General features: G+C 43.5%; 2 non-coding genes across 2 annotated transcripts; both read left to right on the forward strand.

The window, feature by feature from the left end:
- The first annotated feature begins 10,116 nt into the window (after window positions 1–10,116).
- TRNAL-CAG (transfer RNA leucine (anticodon CAG)) lies at window positions 10,117–10,199 on the forward strand. The gene has a single exon. It is a non-coding gene; the product is annotated as a tRNA-Leu (tRNA).
- A 192-nt stretch (window positions 10,200–10,391) lies between these two features.
- Window positions 10,392–10,474, forward strand: TRNAL-AAG (transfer RNA leucine (anticodon AAG)). Its single transcript has one exon. It is a non-coding gene; the product is annotated as a tRNA-Leu (tRNA).
- The last annotated feature ends 10,262 nt before the right edge of the window (window positions 10,475–20,736 follow it).

Genomic DNA, 20,736 nt, shown 5'->3' on the forward strand with positions numbered 1-20,736 from the left:
AGATGCTTTGCCTTTAGCCCTTTTGTCCACTAGAATGACTGTGCATTCACGAATGGGTTTGAGTCCGTATGAGGTTGTGTTTGGTCGCCTGGCAAACATTTGGGGCGTACCAAGACCAACAAAGTTTAGTGATCTTGAATATCCTGTGTTGCTCGATTACTTGCACGAATTGACGGCTAAACTGCTTGTCTTACATCAACAGGTTCACGATAGTCTGCCACAAGCTTCCGAAGATCCAGGCCACGCCATTAAACCCGGTGATTGGACTTTCCTCAAAAATTTTCAGCGGAGCAAGAACGATCAGCCCAGTTGGACAGGACCACATCTCGTTCTCCTGTCTACACGGTCTGCAGTTCGAGTACAAGGCAAAAAGAACTGGATCCACGGCGTACATTGCAAACGGGCCCCGTTGCCCTTGCCGTACGACCGGTGGCTCCAGGAAGGACTCCCAGACTCAGAAACAGAAACTGTGCCACGATTTTTGCCATTCAGCGACGCCCGTCTGATTGGAACAAACTCTGAGAAAGAAAGTGACGATCTCTTGCAAGAAGCTGTGCCTCCTTTGAATTGATTGAACACTACTGAGCCTGAACTCCTATTCAAGGAACAGACATTACCTGGGAGAGACCGCTATAATTTGCGACCAAGAGTCGTGGGACTAATAAAATAAATGACGTTTTTGTGATTTTTCTGTTTACAGGTTAACTCTCCTCCGAGGATCTACTCATTTTTGTTTTTCGAAGCGCCATCCGGGTTCAGCTGTAGGGTCGCGGTTGCCGAAGTCTTTGGAGTGCAAGCCTGAGACACTAGGTCAAAGGTTCTGGTTGGCCTAAGGGAGTTGCCCTGGGTTGACAGAGGCACTCCTTAGCATAGAACACCCAACCATCGCGAGCAGCATATTTAGTGAGGATGGATTTCTTCGAGTTGGAGAGACCTGTAGAGACAATGAGTTTTAAAAATAAGATATGCAAACTGATCACCCGAAAAAGATTTTTAATATTATGCCTATTTATGCTACTGAGTTTAATGATATTTTTGATTGGTTTGTGACATTCTCTTTCAAAGTGACGTTTATTCCCACTGTGCAGCCTATACCTCCACCTACTATTTCTTCTCATTCTTTTCACCCTTTGCCTGAAAATGAAGTAGTCAGACGATTGGAATTTGCCAATAATTCCTTTGTTCAACTTTTGCACCAACACCAACTAGTTATAAACACAACGAATTGTTGGATTTGTGGTTTAATGCCCCACACGACCAATAAAGGTATTCCGTACTTGGTTTTGCCTTTCAGCATGAATGGTTCTATTTGGGCATACAGAACGATGTTCATTTATGCCCATAGTGTCTATCCCCTACGTTCACCGAAAGACAGTCTGAAGAATAGTGCTCTAGCCAGAGGCATAGTCGATATGGTTAAAGGGACTAATGCAGTTGAGACTATTCCGAAGGACGAGAAAGAACCATATAGTGGTTGGGATGTTACTGGATATGGAGTTAGTCTGAGTGTCAACCAGCGAGCAAAAAGTTCTCCACCGATTTGGATAGTGCCCCATCAGGGTCGCTATTGTCTGCAGGGTACTGGCAAGAATCCGAAAGCTCAGTTAGGGAAGAGTGTCTGCACTGAGACTTATGTATTTACGTCTCAGACTTCCCCAGCATTTCTAGCACCTAAGGGTACTTATTTCGTTTGCTATGACAAAGCGTATACATGGTTGCCCCCTGACTTCTCAGGCACATGTTTTGTTTCCTTCCTGTTGCCTCCCACTTTTACAGCTGCGGCAGATTACCATAAGACGAGAGTTGCAAGAGGTGTCTTCAGTGAGGAAGATACCACAGGGCAAGAGTTGGGAGATTTCTTTAAGGGTTTTCTGCCGTTCTGGGGACCAATGGCAAACAGCAGGAACATTCGCCAGTTGACCAGAGTGGTTGAATCCACTATAGTTGAAACTGCCGGTGCCCTCAGTAACTTGACTGCTGAGCTCCAGTCGGATAGACTTATGACACTTCAGAATAGAGTTGCCCTCGATGTTATACTTGCAGACCGAGGTGGGGTTTGTAAACTGATCCAATCGAGCTGCTGCGTTTTAATTCCAGACAATGCTCCTTCAGTTTTTCAGGCCATTTCCAAGCTACATAAGATCTCCGATTCTATTCATATAGACAAAGGAGATTGGTCGTTGATGGGATGGTTTTGGGAATTGATATCCACTTGGGGATGGAAGATCCTGATGGTCATTGGGATGATTTTAGCTATCCTTTTCCTGTTCTGTCTCTGCATACAGTGTGCTCCGGCTATATGTGGCCTTTGTGCTACTTCGTGTACAAGGAGACCTGTCCAGAGAGAGTCACTAAGTACTAGGATGATGCTACAGCAACATCTTGATGATCTGATGAAAATAGACCTAGATTCAGATTAACATGAGTTTGGGTTTGTTGCCTATGTAAGGGCAAAAGGAGGGTCTTTAGTTCCGTAATTTGAGGGTCTGTGGTTCAGTGTTCTATACCCGTTCAATAAAGGCCATCGGGAATAGATGATTTTTGTATCAGCGAACCGCAAATGATGAGTGTGGTGTGTACGAGTGTTTTCGTCATAATCGATCAATGAGAACACTATGTATTCAGGGATTTCGTTTGAACCCTCGGGTTCCATTTTGTGAACGACAGCCATTTTGTGTGGTTGCCCTCACATAGGCCAATGACTACGGCCAAGCAAGTCTTGGGACACGTACACTTTAGCTGACTTCTGAATGACCTGGCCGAACTGACTCCCTTGCCTGAGGCTGACCTCGCTGAGCCAGTTCCTTGTTAAGCAGCTGGTCAGATAAGAGATAAAAGAGCAGGACATGCCGAAGTTTATAGTACACTGCACCCACCCTTCTATCTTGCTTCCAATCTGTTTCTGTTCTTTGCTTTACGACATAATCGCTGATTTGGATTGAGGCTTTTATGATGGGTTTTGCCCGGCCTGATCGAACAGAATGTTGGAATGTGCTTGGTCATTTTTGGTGGGCTGGACAAATGAAAAGTGGGATTGTCGTCATTCGATATGTTTGAAATGTCGCATGCTCATTGGTCAGTTTGTATGTAATCAATGCTAGCCTGGAATGTTCGCCTGAAGCACAAATTTTGGCATAAAAGACCATGCTCTGCTCAATGAAGGTGTGCAGTCTCTAGCGAACCACCCGTGTTGTGCTTCGTAGACCTCTGTTCCTGGTTGCAACCAATAAACTTGGTCTTTGACGTCATCAAGAAGTGTCCCGTGTCTCTGTGCTCTAAGACAGGTGAACTCGAAGACATCGGGCGTTTTCCCCTGGCGCGGCTGGGTTCTAAAACCCGGTTCTTCACACCTTGTGTTTGAAGGATTAAATTATTTCAAGCTTGCATGGAGGCATACATTTCTGAGTGACTTTTATACATTTCTTAAGACTCTGCATTGTTAGGATGGCCGAGTTGTCTAAGGCGCTGTGTTTAGGCCGCACTCTCCTCTGGAGGCGTGGTTTCGAATCCCACTTCTGATATGCCTTTTGGAGATATAATCTCCTTTATCAGGTTAACATCTGATGGAAGTTGCATCTGTTGGTCTTCATCTGGGACGTGATTCCGTCCTCATCTAGTCAAGAGAGCTGGGGTTTCTCATATATTTCGGTTGTATAAAGTCTTGCTGACAAAGTGCAGTCCTTACTATATGAGCATAGGACCCATGTAAGAGCTCATCTGAAAGAGTCATGCTCTTGTAGGCCCTGGCCAGACAGGCCATGCAAATATGGAAGAATGCCTAGCATCTGGTAGACAGTTGGACTCCAGCACACTTACAGCAATTTCCTCAGGGCTGTGATCAGGGGCTGCTTAGATTTGAGTATTCCACCCTATGTTGTGACATTGAAATTCCTTGTTGAATTTGCTTTAGCTAGCCAAAAGGTGGCTGTTGACTCAATTTCAAAGCAGCTTTGGGCCGTTCAAGTGGCTGGTGAATAGCACTTTCTCTTTCTACGCCTTAAAGGTCTAAAGAGTTTTTCATAGGTATTGCGCTCTATGGATTGTTCAAAGATCTGTTGGAAGTATCTATAATAGGATAAATAAATTGAGGGCATGCCTTTTCGGTACCCCACTTGCATGGCTGTATGGCCTGTGGAAGGTACCACAAATGCAAGTCAGGATGGCCGAGTGGTCTAAGGCGCTGTGTTCAGGTTGCAGTCTCTTCTAGAGGCGTGGTTTCAAATCCCACTTCTGACAATTGTGTGTTTACTCTACTTTTTTCTTGAGAGAGAAAAAATCAGATCATTTTCCTCACATGGGCTTATATGGTTGTCGACTTGGAAAAGTGCAGTGAGTTTTTTTCTTGCTCTAGCCACTCATGGCCTAAGATGTGTGCTTTTTTTTGTTCACAATATCTTTTTCTCTCTGTAGATGAACATGCAACATGTGGTCAGGATGGTCGAGTGGTCTAAGGCGCTGCGTTAAGGCCGCAGTCTCTCCTGGAGGTGTGGGGTCGAATCCCACATCTGACAAAACTTTAAGTCCATTTTGTCTCTGAGTTCTTTTAGAATCTCAGCTAAAAATTGGCAGTGCATATAATATCTGAATAAGTAACAAACTTCAGTTTCAACTGCAAATGAATTTGCCCAATTCTGTCTTCAAACGTGTATAATATTCTTCTAGCACTCGTGGTGTTTTATGTGTTTTTTGGGGGGTGCTTAAAAAGTCCCTTTTATTAAAGAAATGGGTTACATTCAGTCTTGTGATATTTTTGGTTTCCAATAAGTAGATTGTTAATTGTATGTAACCTCATTTTTTAATGCTTCATTCAAGAGATGTTTCCACTATGAAATGCAGAGCAAGGGGAAAGAGCACAAGTGATAGAGCGAGTGAGTGAGAAGGGGTGTTGAGGAAGGAGAGAATGAAACAAAGACAGAGTGAGTGAACGGCAGGTAGGTCTAGAAGAGGAGACTAGAAGTGAAGGCGACATGCTTTTCCCTGCTTTTGACTTCCCACCCATCCCAAACCGACCACAAACGTACCCTCTACGCAACGTTGGTATGCAGAACTTTACACCTCAGCCAGTGAGGGTGAGTCCCAGGCCAGGGGCTAGAGAGCAAAAGACTGCATGTGCTCAGACGTTCCCTGCTAGGGACAGTTGATCTGAAACAAGGTCTGCTCTCTTGTATCCAGCAAGGATCTAGAAATCCTGCATGAATCTGCATGGCACATTGACAGCATAAATTTGCATAAACTGCCCCACCTTCTGCTTTCCTACTTCCTGTGCAGTAGTTGTTTGTGTAGAGAGAGAGGTCACAGGCAAGGTCATTTTGTGAGTAGGATATAGCATCCTAAATAGCTGGTGAGAGGTATGAGGTATTCTAAAAGCATAAAAACAGTACACCTATGAAAAGAAATGTTTTCATATGTGATCTTCTGGGTTTATTGTCCTGTGCATAAAGTTGCACCTTGTGTTTGAAGGTTTAAATTATTTCAAGCTTGCATGAAGGCAGAAATTTCTGAGTGACTTTTATACATTTCTTAAGACTCTGCACTGTCAGGATGGCTGAGTGGTCTAAGGCGCTGTGTTTAGGCCACAGTCTCCTCTTGAGGTGTGGGTTTGAATCCCACTTCTGACATGACTTTTGGAGATATAATCTCCTTTATCAGGTTAACATCTGATGGAAGTTGCATCTGTTGGTCTTTACCTGGGACATTATTCCGTCCTCATCTAATCAAGAGAGCTGGGGTTTCTCATATATTTCAGTTGTATAAAGTCTTGCTGACAAAGTGCAGTCCTTACTATATGAGCATAGGACCCATGTAAGAGCTCATCTGGAAGAGTCATGCTCTTGTATGCCCTGGCCAGACAGGCCATGCAAATATGGAAGAATGCCTAGCATCTGGTAGACAGTTGGACTCCAGCATACTTACAGCAATTTCCTCAGGGCTGTGATCGGGGGCTGCTTAGATTTGCGTATTCCACCCTATGTTGTGACATTGAAATTCCTTGTTGAATTTGCTTTAGCTAGCCAAGAGGTGGCTGTTGACTCAATTTCAAAGCAGCCCCAAAAATAAGGGGGGGACTACTACCGACTCTGCTTTACGCAGATGACGCGGTGCTCATGGGTCTTACTCCGAACGCTTTACGCAGCCTGGTAAAAGACTTTGCTCAATACATGGAAAAACTCGATCTTAAGGTAAATTTAAAAAAATCTTTTATTATGTCCTGTGGCCCGGGGAAGAGACAACTAAGTGTTATTTCGGTGGGCCCTGATAAACTCTAATCCACTAATACCTTTCCCTACTTAGGAATGGTTTTTGCTGCGAGCCGCTCGTGGAGTGGACATTTGGTCCACGCCACGAGCAAGTTCTCAAAATCCATTAATTCTATTCTTAGCCTCCCACGGCCTAAGAAAGTAGATGCCACAAAAGCAATTTAAATTTTTTTTAAATCACAATGTGTGCCAGTAGCCACCTATGGGGCAGAGATCTGGGGTTTGGGCAAAACACCGAGCATTCAGACTGAGGAAAACCGCTTCTGCAGAAAAATCCTTGGAGTTCCCATTTCCTCTTCAGAATACATCTGCCATTGCGAACTGAACCTGCACTATATATCAGATTTTATTGCCTCTAGACCGGCAATGTTTTGGTTCGCTATCTGGAAGAATAACTTGGCTGGCCTAACCCATGACATTATAAGAGACTGCCTTAACTGTGAAAAAGGGATGTTAATCCCCTGGCTTTCTGGTGTTTTTAAAAAATTGAGTAGCGTAGGCAAAGGACACCTTTTTCTTGACCCTAGTAAAATTGAGCTTAAAGATAAATATAATTTAAAATCCGCACTGTACGCATTTTACAGCGAAGAAAGATTGGCAAGGGAATTAACCAAACCAACAATCAAGGCTTATGTGAATAAAGATCTGTACACACAACCAATCCCATTGTATCTTACGCTGTCAATGACAAATTGGGAAAGATCACTACTCTTTCGCCTTAGGGCAGGCACAATTAGATTTTTATTATGTTTCCCATTAGGCTATTCATCCTTAAAATCTGGAAATAACTTGTGCCCATGCGATGACATGAGTTTGCAAACTGAATTACACTTTTTCTTCTTTTGTAAATTTTATCAGAAATATTTTAAATGGTTTTTAGCACCGTATTTAAAAAGCACAGACCACTTTCTTTGGAGGAATCAAATTTGATGTTGTTAACTCTGAATAACGAAGAGCTGATATTTCGCACTAGCACTTTTCTAAGGGTCATTACTCATGTTCGGAAAACAATGGAGCACCCTTAGCAAACTTCTGAATTTTATTGATAATTGATTGTATTTAATAATGTGCTGTTTTTAAACTATCTGTAACCAGGGTAATTTGATTTGGGATTGTTTGATTTGCTTTTATGAATTTGCAAAAATTCGAATAAAGATTTTTGAATTGAATTGAAATTGACTCAATTTCAAAGCAGCTTTGGGCCGTTCAAGTGGCTGGTGAATAGCACTTTCTCTTTGTACGCCTTGAAGGTCTAAAGAGTTCTTCATAGGTCCTGCTCTCTATGGATTGTTCAAAGATCTGTTGGAAGTACTTATAATAGGATAAATAAATTGAGGGCATGCCTTTTCGGTACCCCACTTGCATGGCTGTCTGGCCTGTGGAAAGTACCACAAATGCAAGTCAGGATGCCCGAGTGGTCTAAGGCGCTGTGTTTAGGTCGAAGTCTTTTCTGGAGACGTGGGTTCAAATCCCACTTCTGAAAATTGTGTTTTTACTCTACTTTTTTGTTGAGAGAGAAAAAATCAGATCATTTCCCTCACATGGGCTTATATGGTTGTCGACTTGGAAAAGTGCAGTGAGTTTTTTTCTTGCTCTAGCCACTCATGGCCTAAGATGTGTGCTTTTTTTGGGTCACAATATCTTTCTCTCTCTGTAGATGAACATGCAACATGTGGTCAGGATGGCCGAGTGGTCTAAGGTGCTGCCATAAGGCTGCAGTCTCTCCTCGAGGCGTGGGGTCGAATCCCACTTCTGACAAAACTTTAAGTCCATTTTGTCTCTGAGTTCTTTTAGATTCTCAGCTAAAAATTGGCAGTGCATATAATATCTGAATAAGTAACAAACTTCAGTTTCAACTGCAAATGAATTTGCCCAATTCTGTCTTCAAACTTGTATAATATTCTTCTAGCACTCGTGGTGCTTTATGTGTTTTTTGGGGGGGGCTTAAAAAGTCCCTTTTATTAAAGAAATGGGTTACATTCAGTCTTGTGATATTTTTGGTTTCCAATAAGTAGATTGTTAATTGTATGTAACCTCATTGTCTAATGCTCCATTCAAGAGATGTTTCCACTATGAAATGCAGAGCAAGGGGAAAGAGCATAAGTGATAGAGCGAGTGAGTGAGAAGGGGTGTTAAGGAAGGAGGGAATGAAACAAAGACAGAGTGATTGAACGGTAGGTAGGCCTAGAAGAGGAGACTAGAAGTGAAGGCGACATGCTTTTCCCTGCTTTTGACCTCCCACCCATCCCAAACCGACCACAAACGTACCCTCTATGCAACGTTGGTATGCAGAACTTCACGCCTCAGCCAATGAGTGTGAGTCCCAGGTCAGAGGCTAGAGAGCAAAAGACTGCATGTGCTCAGACATTCCCTGCTAGGGACAGTTGATCTGAAACAAGGTCTGCTCTCTTGTATCCAGCAAGGATCTAGAAATCCTGCATGAATCTGCAAGGCACATTGGCAGCATAAATTAGCATAAACTGCCCCACCTTCTGCTTTCCTACTTCCTGTGCAGTAGTTGTTTGTGTAGAGAGAGAGGTCGCAGGCAAGGTCATTTTGTGAGTAGGATACAGGACCCTAAATAGCTGGTGAGAGGTATGAGGTATTCTAAAAGCATAAAAACAGTACACCTGTGAAATGAAATGCTTTTATATGTGATCTTCTGTGTTTATTGTCCTGTGCATAAAGTTGCACCTTGTGTTTGAAGGATTACATTATTTCAAGCTTGCATGGAGGCAGAAATTTCTGAGTGGCTTTTATACATTTCTTAAGATTCTGCACTGTCAGGATGGCCGAGTGGTCCAAGCCGCTGTGTTTAGGTCGCACTTTCCTCTGGAGGCGTGGTTTCGAATCCCACTTCTGACATGACTTTTGGAGATATAATCTCCTTTATCATGTTAACATCTGATGGAAGTTGCATCTGTTGGTCTTCATCTGGGACGTGATTCCGTCCTCATCTAGTCAAGAGAGCTGGGGTTTCTCATATATCTTGGTTGTATAAAGTCTTGCTGACAAAGTGCAGTCCTTACTATATGAGCATAGGACCCATGTAAGAGCTCATCTGGAAGAGTCTTTCTCTTGTGAAGTAGTGTGGCTCACTGGTTAGAGGTGGCAGACCCGAGAGCAGAGCACGACCCGGGACCAGGGTTTGAGTCCCGGCGCGGCAGGTTTCTGGACCAGGGTCAGTGGACTCGAGAATTCTCTCGCCTCGGTGCCCACTCTGATCAGCGATCACACTCGGCAACTCTGGGCATTAGCTTGCCTCATCTTCACTAACGGCCCCACCTGACCGCCGGGGATGCCTGGTCTCACCCTGGAGATACCCATTAAGGGACCATCTCTCAGGGAAGCCAGGAAGGGTTTTGCAGCGGTCGAAGTGCCTTGGGACCCTCTGGGTAAGTAGTGCGCTATATGAATGCCTATACATTTACACATACATTTTGTATGCCCTGGCCAGACAGGCCATGCAAATATGGAAGAATGCCTAGCATCTGGTAGACAGTTGGACTCCAGCACACTTACGGCAATTTCCTCAGGGCTGTGATCAGGGGCTGCTTAGATTTGCGTATTCCACCCTATGTTGTGACATTGAAATTCCTTGTTGAATTTGCTTTAGCTTCCCAAGAGGTGGCTGTTGACTCAATTTCAAAGCAGCTTTGGGCCGTTCAAGTGGCTGGTGAATAGCACTTTCTCTTTGTACGCCTTAAAGGTCTAAAGAGTTCTTCATAGGTCCTGCTCTCTATGGATTGTTCAAAGATCTGTTGGAAGTACTTATAATAGGATAAATAAATTGAGGGCATGCCTTTTCGGTACACCACTTGCATGGCTGTCTGGCCTGTGGAAGGTACCATAAATGCAAGTCAGGATGGCCGAGTGGTCTAAGGTGCTGTGTTCAGGTCGCAGTGTCTTTTGGAGGCGTGGGTTCAAATCCCACTTCTGACAATCGTCTGTTTACTCTACTTTTTTGTTGAGAGAGAAACAATCAGATCATTTCCCTCACATGGGCTTATATGGTTGTCTACTTGGAAAAGTGAAGTGCGCTTTTTTCTTGCTCTAGCCACTCATGGCCTAAGATGTGTGCTTTTTTTGGTTCACAATATCTTTCTCTCTCTGTAGATGAACATGCAACATGTGGTCAGGATGGCCGAGTGGTCTAAGGCGCTGCGTTAAGGTTGCAGTCTCTCCTGGAGGCGTGGGTTCGAATCCCACTTCTGACAAAACTTTAAGTCCATTTTGTCTCTGAGTTCTTTTAGAATCTCAGCTAAAAATTGGCAGTGCATATAATATCTGAATAAGTAACAAACTTCAGTTTCAACTGCAAATGAATTTGCCCAATTCTGTCTTCAAACTCATATAATATTCTTCTAGCACTCGTGGTGTTTTATGTGTTTTTTGGGGGGTGCTTAAAAAGTCCCTTTTATTAAAGAAATGGGTTACATTCAGTCTTGTGATATTTTTGGTTTCCAATAAGTAGATTGTTAATTGTATGTAACCTCATTTTCTAATGCTCCATTCAAGAGATGTTTCCACTATGAAATGCAGAGCAAGGGGAAAGAGCACAAGTGATAGAGCGAGTGAGTGAGAAGGGGTGTTAAGGAAGGAGAGAATGAAACAAAGACAGAGTGAGTGAACGGCAGGTAGGCCTAGAAGAGGAGACTAGAAGTGAAGGCGACATGCTTTTCCCTGCTTTTGACCTCCCACCCGTCCCAAACCGACCACAAACGTACCCTCTATGCAACGTTGTTATGCAGAACTTCACGCCTCAGCTAGTGAGGGTGAGTCCCAGGCAGGGGCAAGAGAGCAAAAGACTGCATGTGCTCAGACGTTCCCTGCTAGGGACAGTTGATCTGAAACAAGGTCTGCTCTCTTGTATCCAGCAAGGATCTAGAAATCCTGCATGAATCTGCAAGGCTCATTGACAGCATTAATTTGCATAAACTGCCCCACCTTCTGCCTTCCTACTTTCTGTGCAGTAGTTGTTTGTGTAGAGAGAGAGGTCACAGGCAAGGTCATTTTGTGAGTAGGATACAGGACCCTAAATAGCTGATGAGAGGTATGAGGTATTCTAAAAGCATAAAAACAGTACACCTGTGAAAAGAAATGCTTTCATATGTGATCTTCTGTGTTTATTGTCCTGTGCATAAAGTTGCACCTTGTGTTTGAAGGTTTAAATTATTTCAAGCTTGCATGGAGGCAGAAATTTCTGAGTGACTTTTATACATTTCTTAAGACTCTGCACTGTCAAGATGGCCGAGTGGTCTAAAGTGCTGTGTTTAGGCCGCAGTCTCCTCTGGAGGTGTGGGTTTGAATTCCACTTCTGACATGACTTTTGGAGATATAATCTCCTTTATCAGGTTAACATCTGATGGACGTTGCATCTGTTGGTCTTCACCTGGGACGTGATTCCGTCCTCATCTAGTCAAGAGAGCTGGGGTTTCTCATATATTTCGGTTGTATAAAGTCTTGCTGACAAAGTGCAGTCCTTACTATATGAGCATTGGACCCATGTAAGAGCTCATCTGGAAGAGTCATGCTCTTGTATGCCCTGGCCAGACAGGCCATGCAAATATGGAAGAATGCCTAGCATCTGGGTGACAGTTAGACTCCAGCACACTTACAGCAATTTCCTCAGGGCTGTGATCAGGGGCTGCTTAAATTTGCGTATTCCACCCTATGTTGTGACATTGAAATTCCTTGTTGAATTTGCTTTAGCTAGCCAAGAGGTGGCTGTTGACTCAATTTCAAAGCAGCTTTGGGCCGTTCAAGTGGCTGCTGAATAGCACTTTCTCTTTGTACGCCTTAAAGGTCTAAAGAGTTCTTCATAGGTCCTGCTCTCTATGGATTGTTCAAAGATCTGTTGGAAGTACTTATAATAGGATAAATAAATTGAGGGCATGCCTTTTCGGTACCCCACTTGCATGGCTGTCTGGCCTGTGGAAGGTATCACAAATGCAAGTCAGGATGGCCGACTGGTCTAAGGCGCTGTGTTCAGGTCGCAGTCTCTTCTGGAGGCGTGGGTTCAAATCCCACTTCAGACAATCATGTATTTACTCTACTTTTTTGTTGAGAGAGAAAAAATCTGATCATTTCCCTCACATGGGCTTATATGGTTGTCTACTTGGAAAAGTGCAGTGAGTTTTTTTTCTTGCTCTAGCCACTCATGGCCTAAGATGTGTGCTTTTTTTGGTTCACAATATCTTTCTCTCTCTGTAGATGAACATACACCATGTGGTCAGGATGGCCGAGTGGTCTAAGGCGCTGTGTTAAGGCTGCAGTCTCTCCTGGAGGCGTGGGATCGAATCCCACTTCTGACATGACTTTTGGAGATATAATCTCCTTTATCAGGTTAACATCTGATGGAAGTTGCATCTGTTGGTCTTCACCTGGGACGTGATTCGGTCCTCATCTAGTCAAGAGAGCTGGGGTTTCTCATATATTTCAGTTGTATAAAGTCTTGCTGACAAAGAGCAGTCCTTACTATATGAGCATTGGATCCATGTAAGAGCTCATCTGGAAGAGTCATGCTCTTGTATGCCCTGGCCAGACAGTCCATGCAAATATGGAAGAATGCCTAGCATCTGGTAGACAGTTGGACTCCAGCACACTTACAGCAATTTCCTCAGGGCTGTAATCAGGGGCTGCTTAGATTTGAGTATTCCACCCTATGTTGTGACATTGAAATTCCTTGTTGAATTTGCTTTAGCTAGACAAGAGGTGGCTGTTGACTCAATTTCAAACCAGCTTTGGGCCGTTCAAGTGGCTGGTGAATAGCACTTTCTCTTTGTACGCCTTAAAGGTCTAAAGAGTTCTTTATAGGTACTGTTCTCTATGGATTGTTCAAAGATCTGTTGGAAGTATCTATAATAGGATAAATAAATTGAGGGCATGCCTTTTCGGTACCCCACTTGCATGGCTGTCTGGCCTGTGGAAGGTACCACAAACGCAAGTTAGGATGGCTGAGTGGTCTAAGGCGCTGCGTTCAGGTTGCAGTCTCTTCTAGAGGTGTGGGTTCAAATCCCACTTCTGACAATTGTGTGTTTACTCTACTTTTTTCTTGAGAGAGAAAAAATCAGATAATTTCCCTCACATGGGCTTATATGGTTGTCGACTTGGAAAAGTGCAGTGAGTTTTTTTCTTGCTCTAGCCACTCATGGCCTAAGATGTGTGCTTTTTTTGGTTCACAATATCTTTCTCTCTCTGTAGATGAACATGCAACATGTGGTCAGGATGGCCGAGTGGTCTAAGGCGCTGCCTTAAGGCCGCAGTCTCTCCTGGAGGCGTGGGGTCGAATCCCACTTCTGACAAAACTCTAAGTCCATTTTGTCTCTGAGTTCTTTTAGAATCTCAGCTAAAAATTGGCAGTGCATATAATATCTGAATAAGTAACAAACTTCAGTTTCAACTGCAAATGAATTTGCCCAATTCTGTCTTCAAACTCGTATAATATTCTTCTAGCACTCGTGGTGTTTTATGTGTGTTTTGGGGGGTGCTTAAAAAGTCCCTTTTATTAAAGAAATGGGTTACATTCAGTCTTGTGATATTTTTGGTTTCCAATAAGTAGATTGTTAATTGTATGTAACCTCATTTTCTAATGCTCCATTCAAGAGATGTTTCCACTATGAAATGCAGAGCAAGGGGAAAGAGCACAAGTGATACAGCGAGTGAGTGAGAAGGGGTGTTGAGGAAGGAGAGAATGAAACAAAGACAGAGTGAGTGAACGGCAGGTAGGCCTAGAAGAGAAGACTAGAAGTGAAGGCGACATGCTTTTCCCTGCTTTTGACTTCCCACCCATCCCAAACCGACCACAAACGTACTCTCCCAGCAATACAACACAATGTACAACTCAAGAAACTGCTCAATTTTCATAGAGCAAGACATCACCTTTTATACACAATATTCTCATTATAAATGTACACCCACTGCACCAAATTCTGACCAATAGGACACATTTTCTAACTGAGTATCACATTAACAAAAACCCAAGTTACAGTAACCCAACTCAAAAGTTAATTATTAGGGCTGTCCCAAATTCAATTTCCACAAGCCAGACAAACCCATAATTGAAAGCACTACCCATGTAATGAAAAGTCGTAAGGAAAGAAACAATTTAGATATTGATTAGGATAAGATATGTGCAAGGAAACTAAAGGTTAACGAGGTCCTGAACAGTGATTGAAAAACTCAGACAACGATCAGCTAGTGAAACTGGTTTTGCAAAAGGTCAGTTTCAGGTGAAAAGGGTCACTCTCTCTGCAGTTCATTCAGAGTCAGAAAAACCCAAGTTAATATATGCACGAACTCAGAAGGCCAGGCCACTTGTTCGTTGGGCCTACTTCACAGGCCTACGTGAGGGCAAGACTAAAATGGAGTCAGGTTTGAGAATTACAGAACCACAGACCTCCTTTTGCCATTATGTAGGCAATAACCTAAACTCATGTCAATCTGAATCTAGGTCTATATCTATTCTCATCAGGTCATCAAGGTGTTGCTGTAACATCATCTTATTATCCTTCACTTCTCTCGGGACTGGTCTTCTCACACAGATCGTAGCACAATGACTACAAATGGCGGGACCACACTGGATGCATAAACAACACGAGAAAAGGATAGCTAACGCCATACCAAGGAACATCAGAATCTTCCATCCCCATTTGGACAGCTATTCCCATAACCATCCCATCAACGACCAGTTACCTTCGTCCACATGAATAGACTTAGAGATCTTATGTAGTCTAGAGATGGCTTGGTACACTGTCGGGGCATTATCTGGTATGAAAACACAGCAACTAGATCTAATCAATTTGCATACCCCACCTCTATCTGCAAGTATAATATCTAAAACAAAACGGTTCTGTAATGTCATAAGGCGATCCGCTTGAAGCTCAGCTGTAATATTGCTAAGGGCACCTGCAGTCTCATTTATAGTGGCCTCAACCACTCTCGTAAGCTGACGAATATTCCTACTATTAGCCATAGGACCCCAAAAGGGTAGGAAACCCTTGAAGAAGTCTCCAACTTCTTGTGCGACAGTATCTTTCGCATCGATTATACCTCTACCATATCTTGTCTTATGGTAATCGGAAACAGCAGTTTATGTAGGGGGAAGCAAAAATGCCACGTAACATGTGCCGGAAAAATCAGATGGCAACCATGTGTATGCTCTATCGTGACAAACAAAATACGTGCCTTTAGCTGGCACGAATTGAGGAGATTTCTGGGATGTATAAACGTATGTGTGAACACACACACTCTTACCAAGCTGAGCTCTCGGATTCTGACCATTACCTTGCAAACAGAGATGACCTCGGTGGGGTATAATCCAAATAGGAGGAGACCTTCGCTGCCTTTCTTTCTCCGTCAAGCTAACACTATATGTCGTCTTATTCCAACCGACATATGCTCGTACCTCATCTCTAGGGATAGCGTTATACGCATCGATATCTCTAATCATATCAACTATTCCCCGTATCAAGGCATTTTTACTTGCATTGTCTTTGACGGAACGTACAGGAGAGGCTTCATTCGCATAGATAAACATTGATTGGAGTGCCCAAACTGACCCGTTAGGCGAAAAAGGCAAAACCAAATATGGCATTCCCTTATCTGTAGTATGTGGCATAAGACCACACACCCAACAATTCATGGTATTTATGACTAGCTGATGCTGATGCAACATCTGTATAAACGAATTGTTCACAAATTCTGATCTTCGTGTCTGTTCATGTTCAGGTAACGTATGAAACTCATGTGGTGAAACAGTAGAAAAAGAAAGAGTAGGTTGGGAGGTAGATGTAAGTGGCAATTGTGTGACATAGAAAATCCAACCCACACAAGCTAACGTAATATTCACAAGCATAAGAAAACACATTATTAAAAAACATTTGCTACGAATCAATATACATATTCGGACTTTAGAATCCACTTTCCTAACACATTTATCAGATTCAAGAAACTCCATCCTCTAACGTGCTGCTCACGGCAATTTTCCTTCTTCACTTAAGTGTGCGCCAAGATCGCACTAACGACCCTGAACCACAGACCTTGTGTCAATACGCGGCTCACCCCTTAAGAACTTATACTGTGACCCTGCAGCTGAGTCCGGATGGTGACTCGAAAAAGGAAAAAGCAAAAAAGTCTCTTGATCTGACAAGGTGTAATTCACTATATAAAAATTATTTTCTTTATTTGTCCATAGCAACAGGCTTTCTTGGCCTCAAATCGTAGCGTTCTTTATCAGGTACAGTTGGATCCTTAAATAAAAGTTCTGGATTGGTGGTGTCAATCTTTAGATGAGGAGGCACAGCAGCTTGCAGAACATCATCATCCTCGCGTTCTGACCGTGTCCATGTCAAATGAGCATCACTAAATGGAACGAATTTGGGGACTCTCTCGCAATCTGTGTCAGCTATACCATCCCTCACCCACTGATCATACGGTAAAGGCAAAGGAACTTTTTTCGTATGGGTGGCATGCACCCAGTTCTTTTTTCCAGCTACTCTAACAGCAGTTCTAGTGACCAGCAATACCAAATAGGGACCAGTCCATCTCGGTTCCAAATTCTTGGATCGCTGAAAATTCTTCGTCAAGATAAAATCACCAGGTTGGATCGTGTGCCCTGGATCTGTAGTAGCTGTCGGCAAACTGTCATAGACCTGTTGGTGGAGAACACGTAATTTAGCAGTCAAGTCATGTAAGTAATCCACCAACATAGGGTACTCAATACTGCTGTATTCTTTAGGGCGAGGCACACCCCAAACATTCGCAGGACGACCAAACACAATTTCATACGGACTAAGTCCCACTCGAGAATGCAAAGTCGTCCTTGCTGACAAAAGAGCCAACGGCAAGGCATCCGGCCATGTAAGACCAGTGCTCGCTTGTACCTTAGCTAATTTCAGCTTCAAGGTACCATTGTAACATTCAACAAGTCCAGCAGACTGGGGGTGATTCGCTGCATGGAACTTCTGATTTATTCCCAAACCAGCACATACTTTCTTCATGATTTGACCCACAAATTCACTCCCATTGTCCCACCATACAATTCTCGGGAAACCATACCTAGGGAAGTACTCTCTCAGCAAAACCTTGGCTGTAGACAAGGCAGTATTATCCTTTAGGGGATAGGCCTCTATCCACCTGGAAAAGGCACAAACAACCACAAGGACATACTTCAAATTATTGCATCTCTCCATATGTATATAATCTAACTGTATCACCTCAAATGGATACGTCGGAGGAGCAAAATGACCAGCTGGAGTTGGAGTTCCCTTACCAGGATTATACTTCAGACAAATCATACAATGTTTCACCACGTTCTCTGCACATTTCGGAATTCCAGCATTCTGCCAAACTGGAGCCAACAACTTGCATATTCCCTTCGAACTTATGTGAGCCATTTCATGAGCCATTGTAACCACTGGGAGCACATACGCGTCTGGCAACAACCATCGCTGGTGTTCTGACAACTCAATCCGACAACCTGTCGAATCCAACATACCCGTAGTCTCTCTCCAAACACTCACTTCTTTCTCAGTCACTTCAGCCTGAATCATTTTCACACTTTCTATTGTGTCTTCACACATTCCACCAGCCATAACCCAATTAGCTGGGCCTGCAACATACATACGGCTCATCATGTCTTTCGCCGTTTCCTTCGCAATTTCATCTGCAAACGCATTCCCTCGACCAACATCGTCCACAACTTTCTTATGCGCACTACACTTCATAATTGCAATCTGCTTTGGGAGAGTGAGAGATTCCAAAAGTTCATTCACCAACTGCCCATGCTGTATTTTTGTCCCATGCGAAGTAAGGAACCCACGCTCTCTCCACAAACGCCCAAAACTATGGGCAACACCAAACGCATACTGGCTATCGGTGTAAACATTCACTTGCTTTCCTTCTGACAACACACACGCTCTAGTCAGTGCAATCAACTCTGCTGCTTGCGCAGAATTCTATGGTATGCGTGCTGTCTCAACAACTGTATGTAAAGTTATAATAGCATACGCTGCAGTCGTTTCACCATTCGGAAGCTTAAAACACGAACCATCTACCCATAGGGTACCATCAACATCCGTAAGGGGAGTATCCCTCAGGTCACCTCTAGCCTTCGTTTCTTCCTCTGTACGAAGAAAACAATCATGCTGTTCCTGAGGATCCGTCTCTGTAGAGATCGGTAACAACGTAGCTGGATTAAACACATTACATCTTTTAATGTGCACATGACTAGCCAACAATGTCAACTCGTAACCTGACATACGTGCACTAGTAAGGTCCTGTGTCTTAGTCCTGTTTAATAAGGTATCCACTGCATGTGGGACCATCACAATCAACGTATTATCCAATACCAAACCAGCAGACTGTTGGATAGAAACAGCCGCTGCAGCTGTAGCTCTCAGACAACTCGACAACGCCTTAGGAACTGGGTCTAACGTTGCTGAAAAATACGCACATGGACGCTGCTTGTCCCCAAATGGTTGTGTCAACACTGACAACGCACAACCTTCTCTCTCGTGCACGTACAACGTGAAAGGCTTACTATAGTCTGGAGTACCCAACACAGGAGCCGAACACAATGCATCGCGTAGTTCAGAAAAACTTTTCTGACATTCGTCAGACCAAGGAAGAGGATGCGGAGTATCTTTCAGAGTCAATGCTAACAGAGGTTTCGCCAACAGTGAAAAATTGGGGATCCACTGTCTACAATACGATGTAATACCTAAAAAGGCACGCACTTCTCTCTGTGTGGATGGTACATTCATTTGCGCAATTGCTTGAATTCGTTCTGGGGTCAATCTCCTTCCCTCCTTCGACAATAGATTGTGGGTGTCCCTAAGCAAGCGCCGGGACACCCACTGCGGGTAGCTGTGCGCTATATAAGCTCAACTACAACTACATAGATGACCTAAGTAGGTCACTTCTTGGCAACAATATTGCAACTTTGAAGGTGACACTGTATGATGAAGGTCAGACAAATACCGCAACAAAGAAAGAGTAGCCTCTTTACAAATCTTTTCATCATCAGCAGTAATCAACAAATCATCGACGTACTGAATAAGAGTAGCACCAACAGGTAACACAAAACCGTCAAGCTGAGTTTTCAACGCCTGACTATAGATGGAGGGACTTTCACAATAACCTTGGGAGCTCTCTTAAACCGGAAGCTTCGGCCTCCTAATGAGAAGCCAAAAATATCCCTGCTCTCCTCAGCAATAGGAATACTGAAGAAAGCATTCTTCAAATCGATGACAGAAAACCAAGCTGCCGAAGCAGGAATCAAAGTCAACAAAGCAGTAATATCAGGCACCACAGGAAACTGTGGCATGACAATCTTGTTGACCTCTCGAAGGTCGATCACAAACCGGTACACAGGTGGCTGAGAAGCATCAGTACGTTTAAGGACAGGCAAAACAGGACTGTTACAAACATTACCTCTTGTTTCCTCAACTACACCCTTCTCAACCAGATCATAAACAATCGCTAAAAGAGCTCTCTCACCATCACTCGAGATCTTGTATTGGGGAATACGAGGTAGCCTAGCATTTGACTTAAGGGTGACAACATAAGGTGGAATCTGCAAAAGATCAACATCATTTGGACCTGTAGCCCAAAGTGTATCAGGAAGCGAACGCAATTCCAGTGGCAAACAATCCTTAGACAAATACATTGGGGAAATCACTTTCTTACCGAGGGTAAGTTGTACTCCTGAAGGAGAACAATGTAATGTCGCATACAATCTTTTTAGCAGGTCCAAACCCAACAGATTCTCACCACAACCAGTCGTTAGAATAAGTGGAGCTTCCAATTCACAATGGCCAATGGAAAGGGACAAAGGACTAGAAACCGGATTACGAACTGGGGCGCTTGAAAATCCTACTAAAACATTGGTCAAGCCAGACAAAGGTGCGCCAGGAAGTTTAGAGTGCATAATAGAACTATTTGTCGCACCAGTATCCAAAAGAAAAGGTTCTGCCACACCTGATGTAATCACTTCAACATAAGGTCCACTCTGATCTACTGGAACTGACACTACTCCCTCACTTTGTCCTTGGCTGTCCTAGTTATCATTATAACCAGAACTCTCATCTTCGACATAGTAATCCTCAACATAGTACTGGGCAGACTGACCACTCGGAACATTCTGTCTGTCAAAATAATTCGCAGAATTCTGTAGGGAAGAGGAACACTCATTCTGAGGGATCACACCACGTCCCCTACCCCTAGGTACTTGCTGAAAACTACCACGACCTCTCTGACCAGATACACCATTCGCACGCTGTAACAAAGCCGGGCAACTATTCTTGTAATGACCTTCCTCTCTGCAATAAGCACACTGATTAGGGCCAGGAAAGAATCGCTGAACATAAGGCTCAGGCTTCTGTAACAATCTCTGAAATTGTGGAGGTTTCTGAAACTGAGGCTGATTCTCACAGGCGGATAAGCTTGCTGCAAAAGAACTTTCGTCTTTAACTCTTTA

This window comes from Lissotriton vulgaris, chromosome 8, assembly GCF_964263255.1.
Source record: "Lissotriton vulgaris chromosome 8, aLisVul1.2, whole genome shotgun sequence".
NCBI classification, from domain to species: domain Eukaryota; kingdom Metazoa; phylum Chordata; class Amphibia; order Caudata; family Salamandridae; genus Lissotriton; species Lissotriton vulgaris.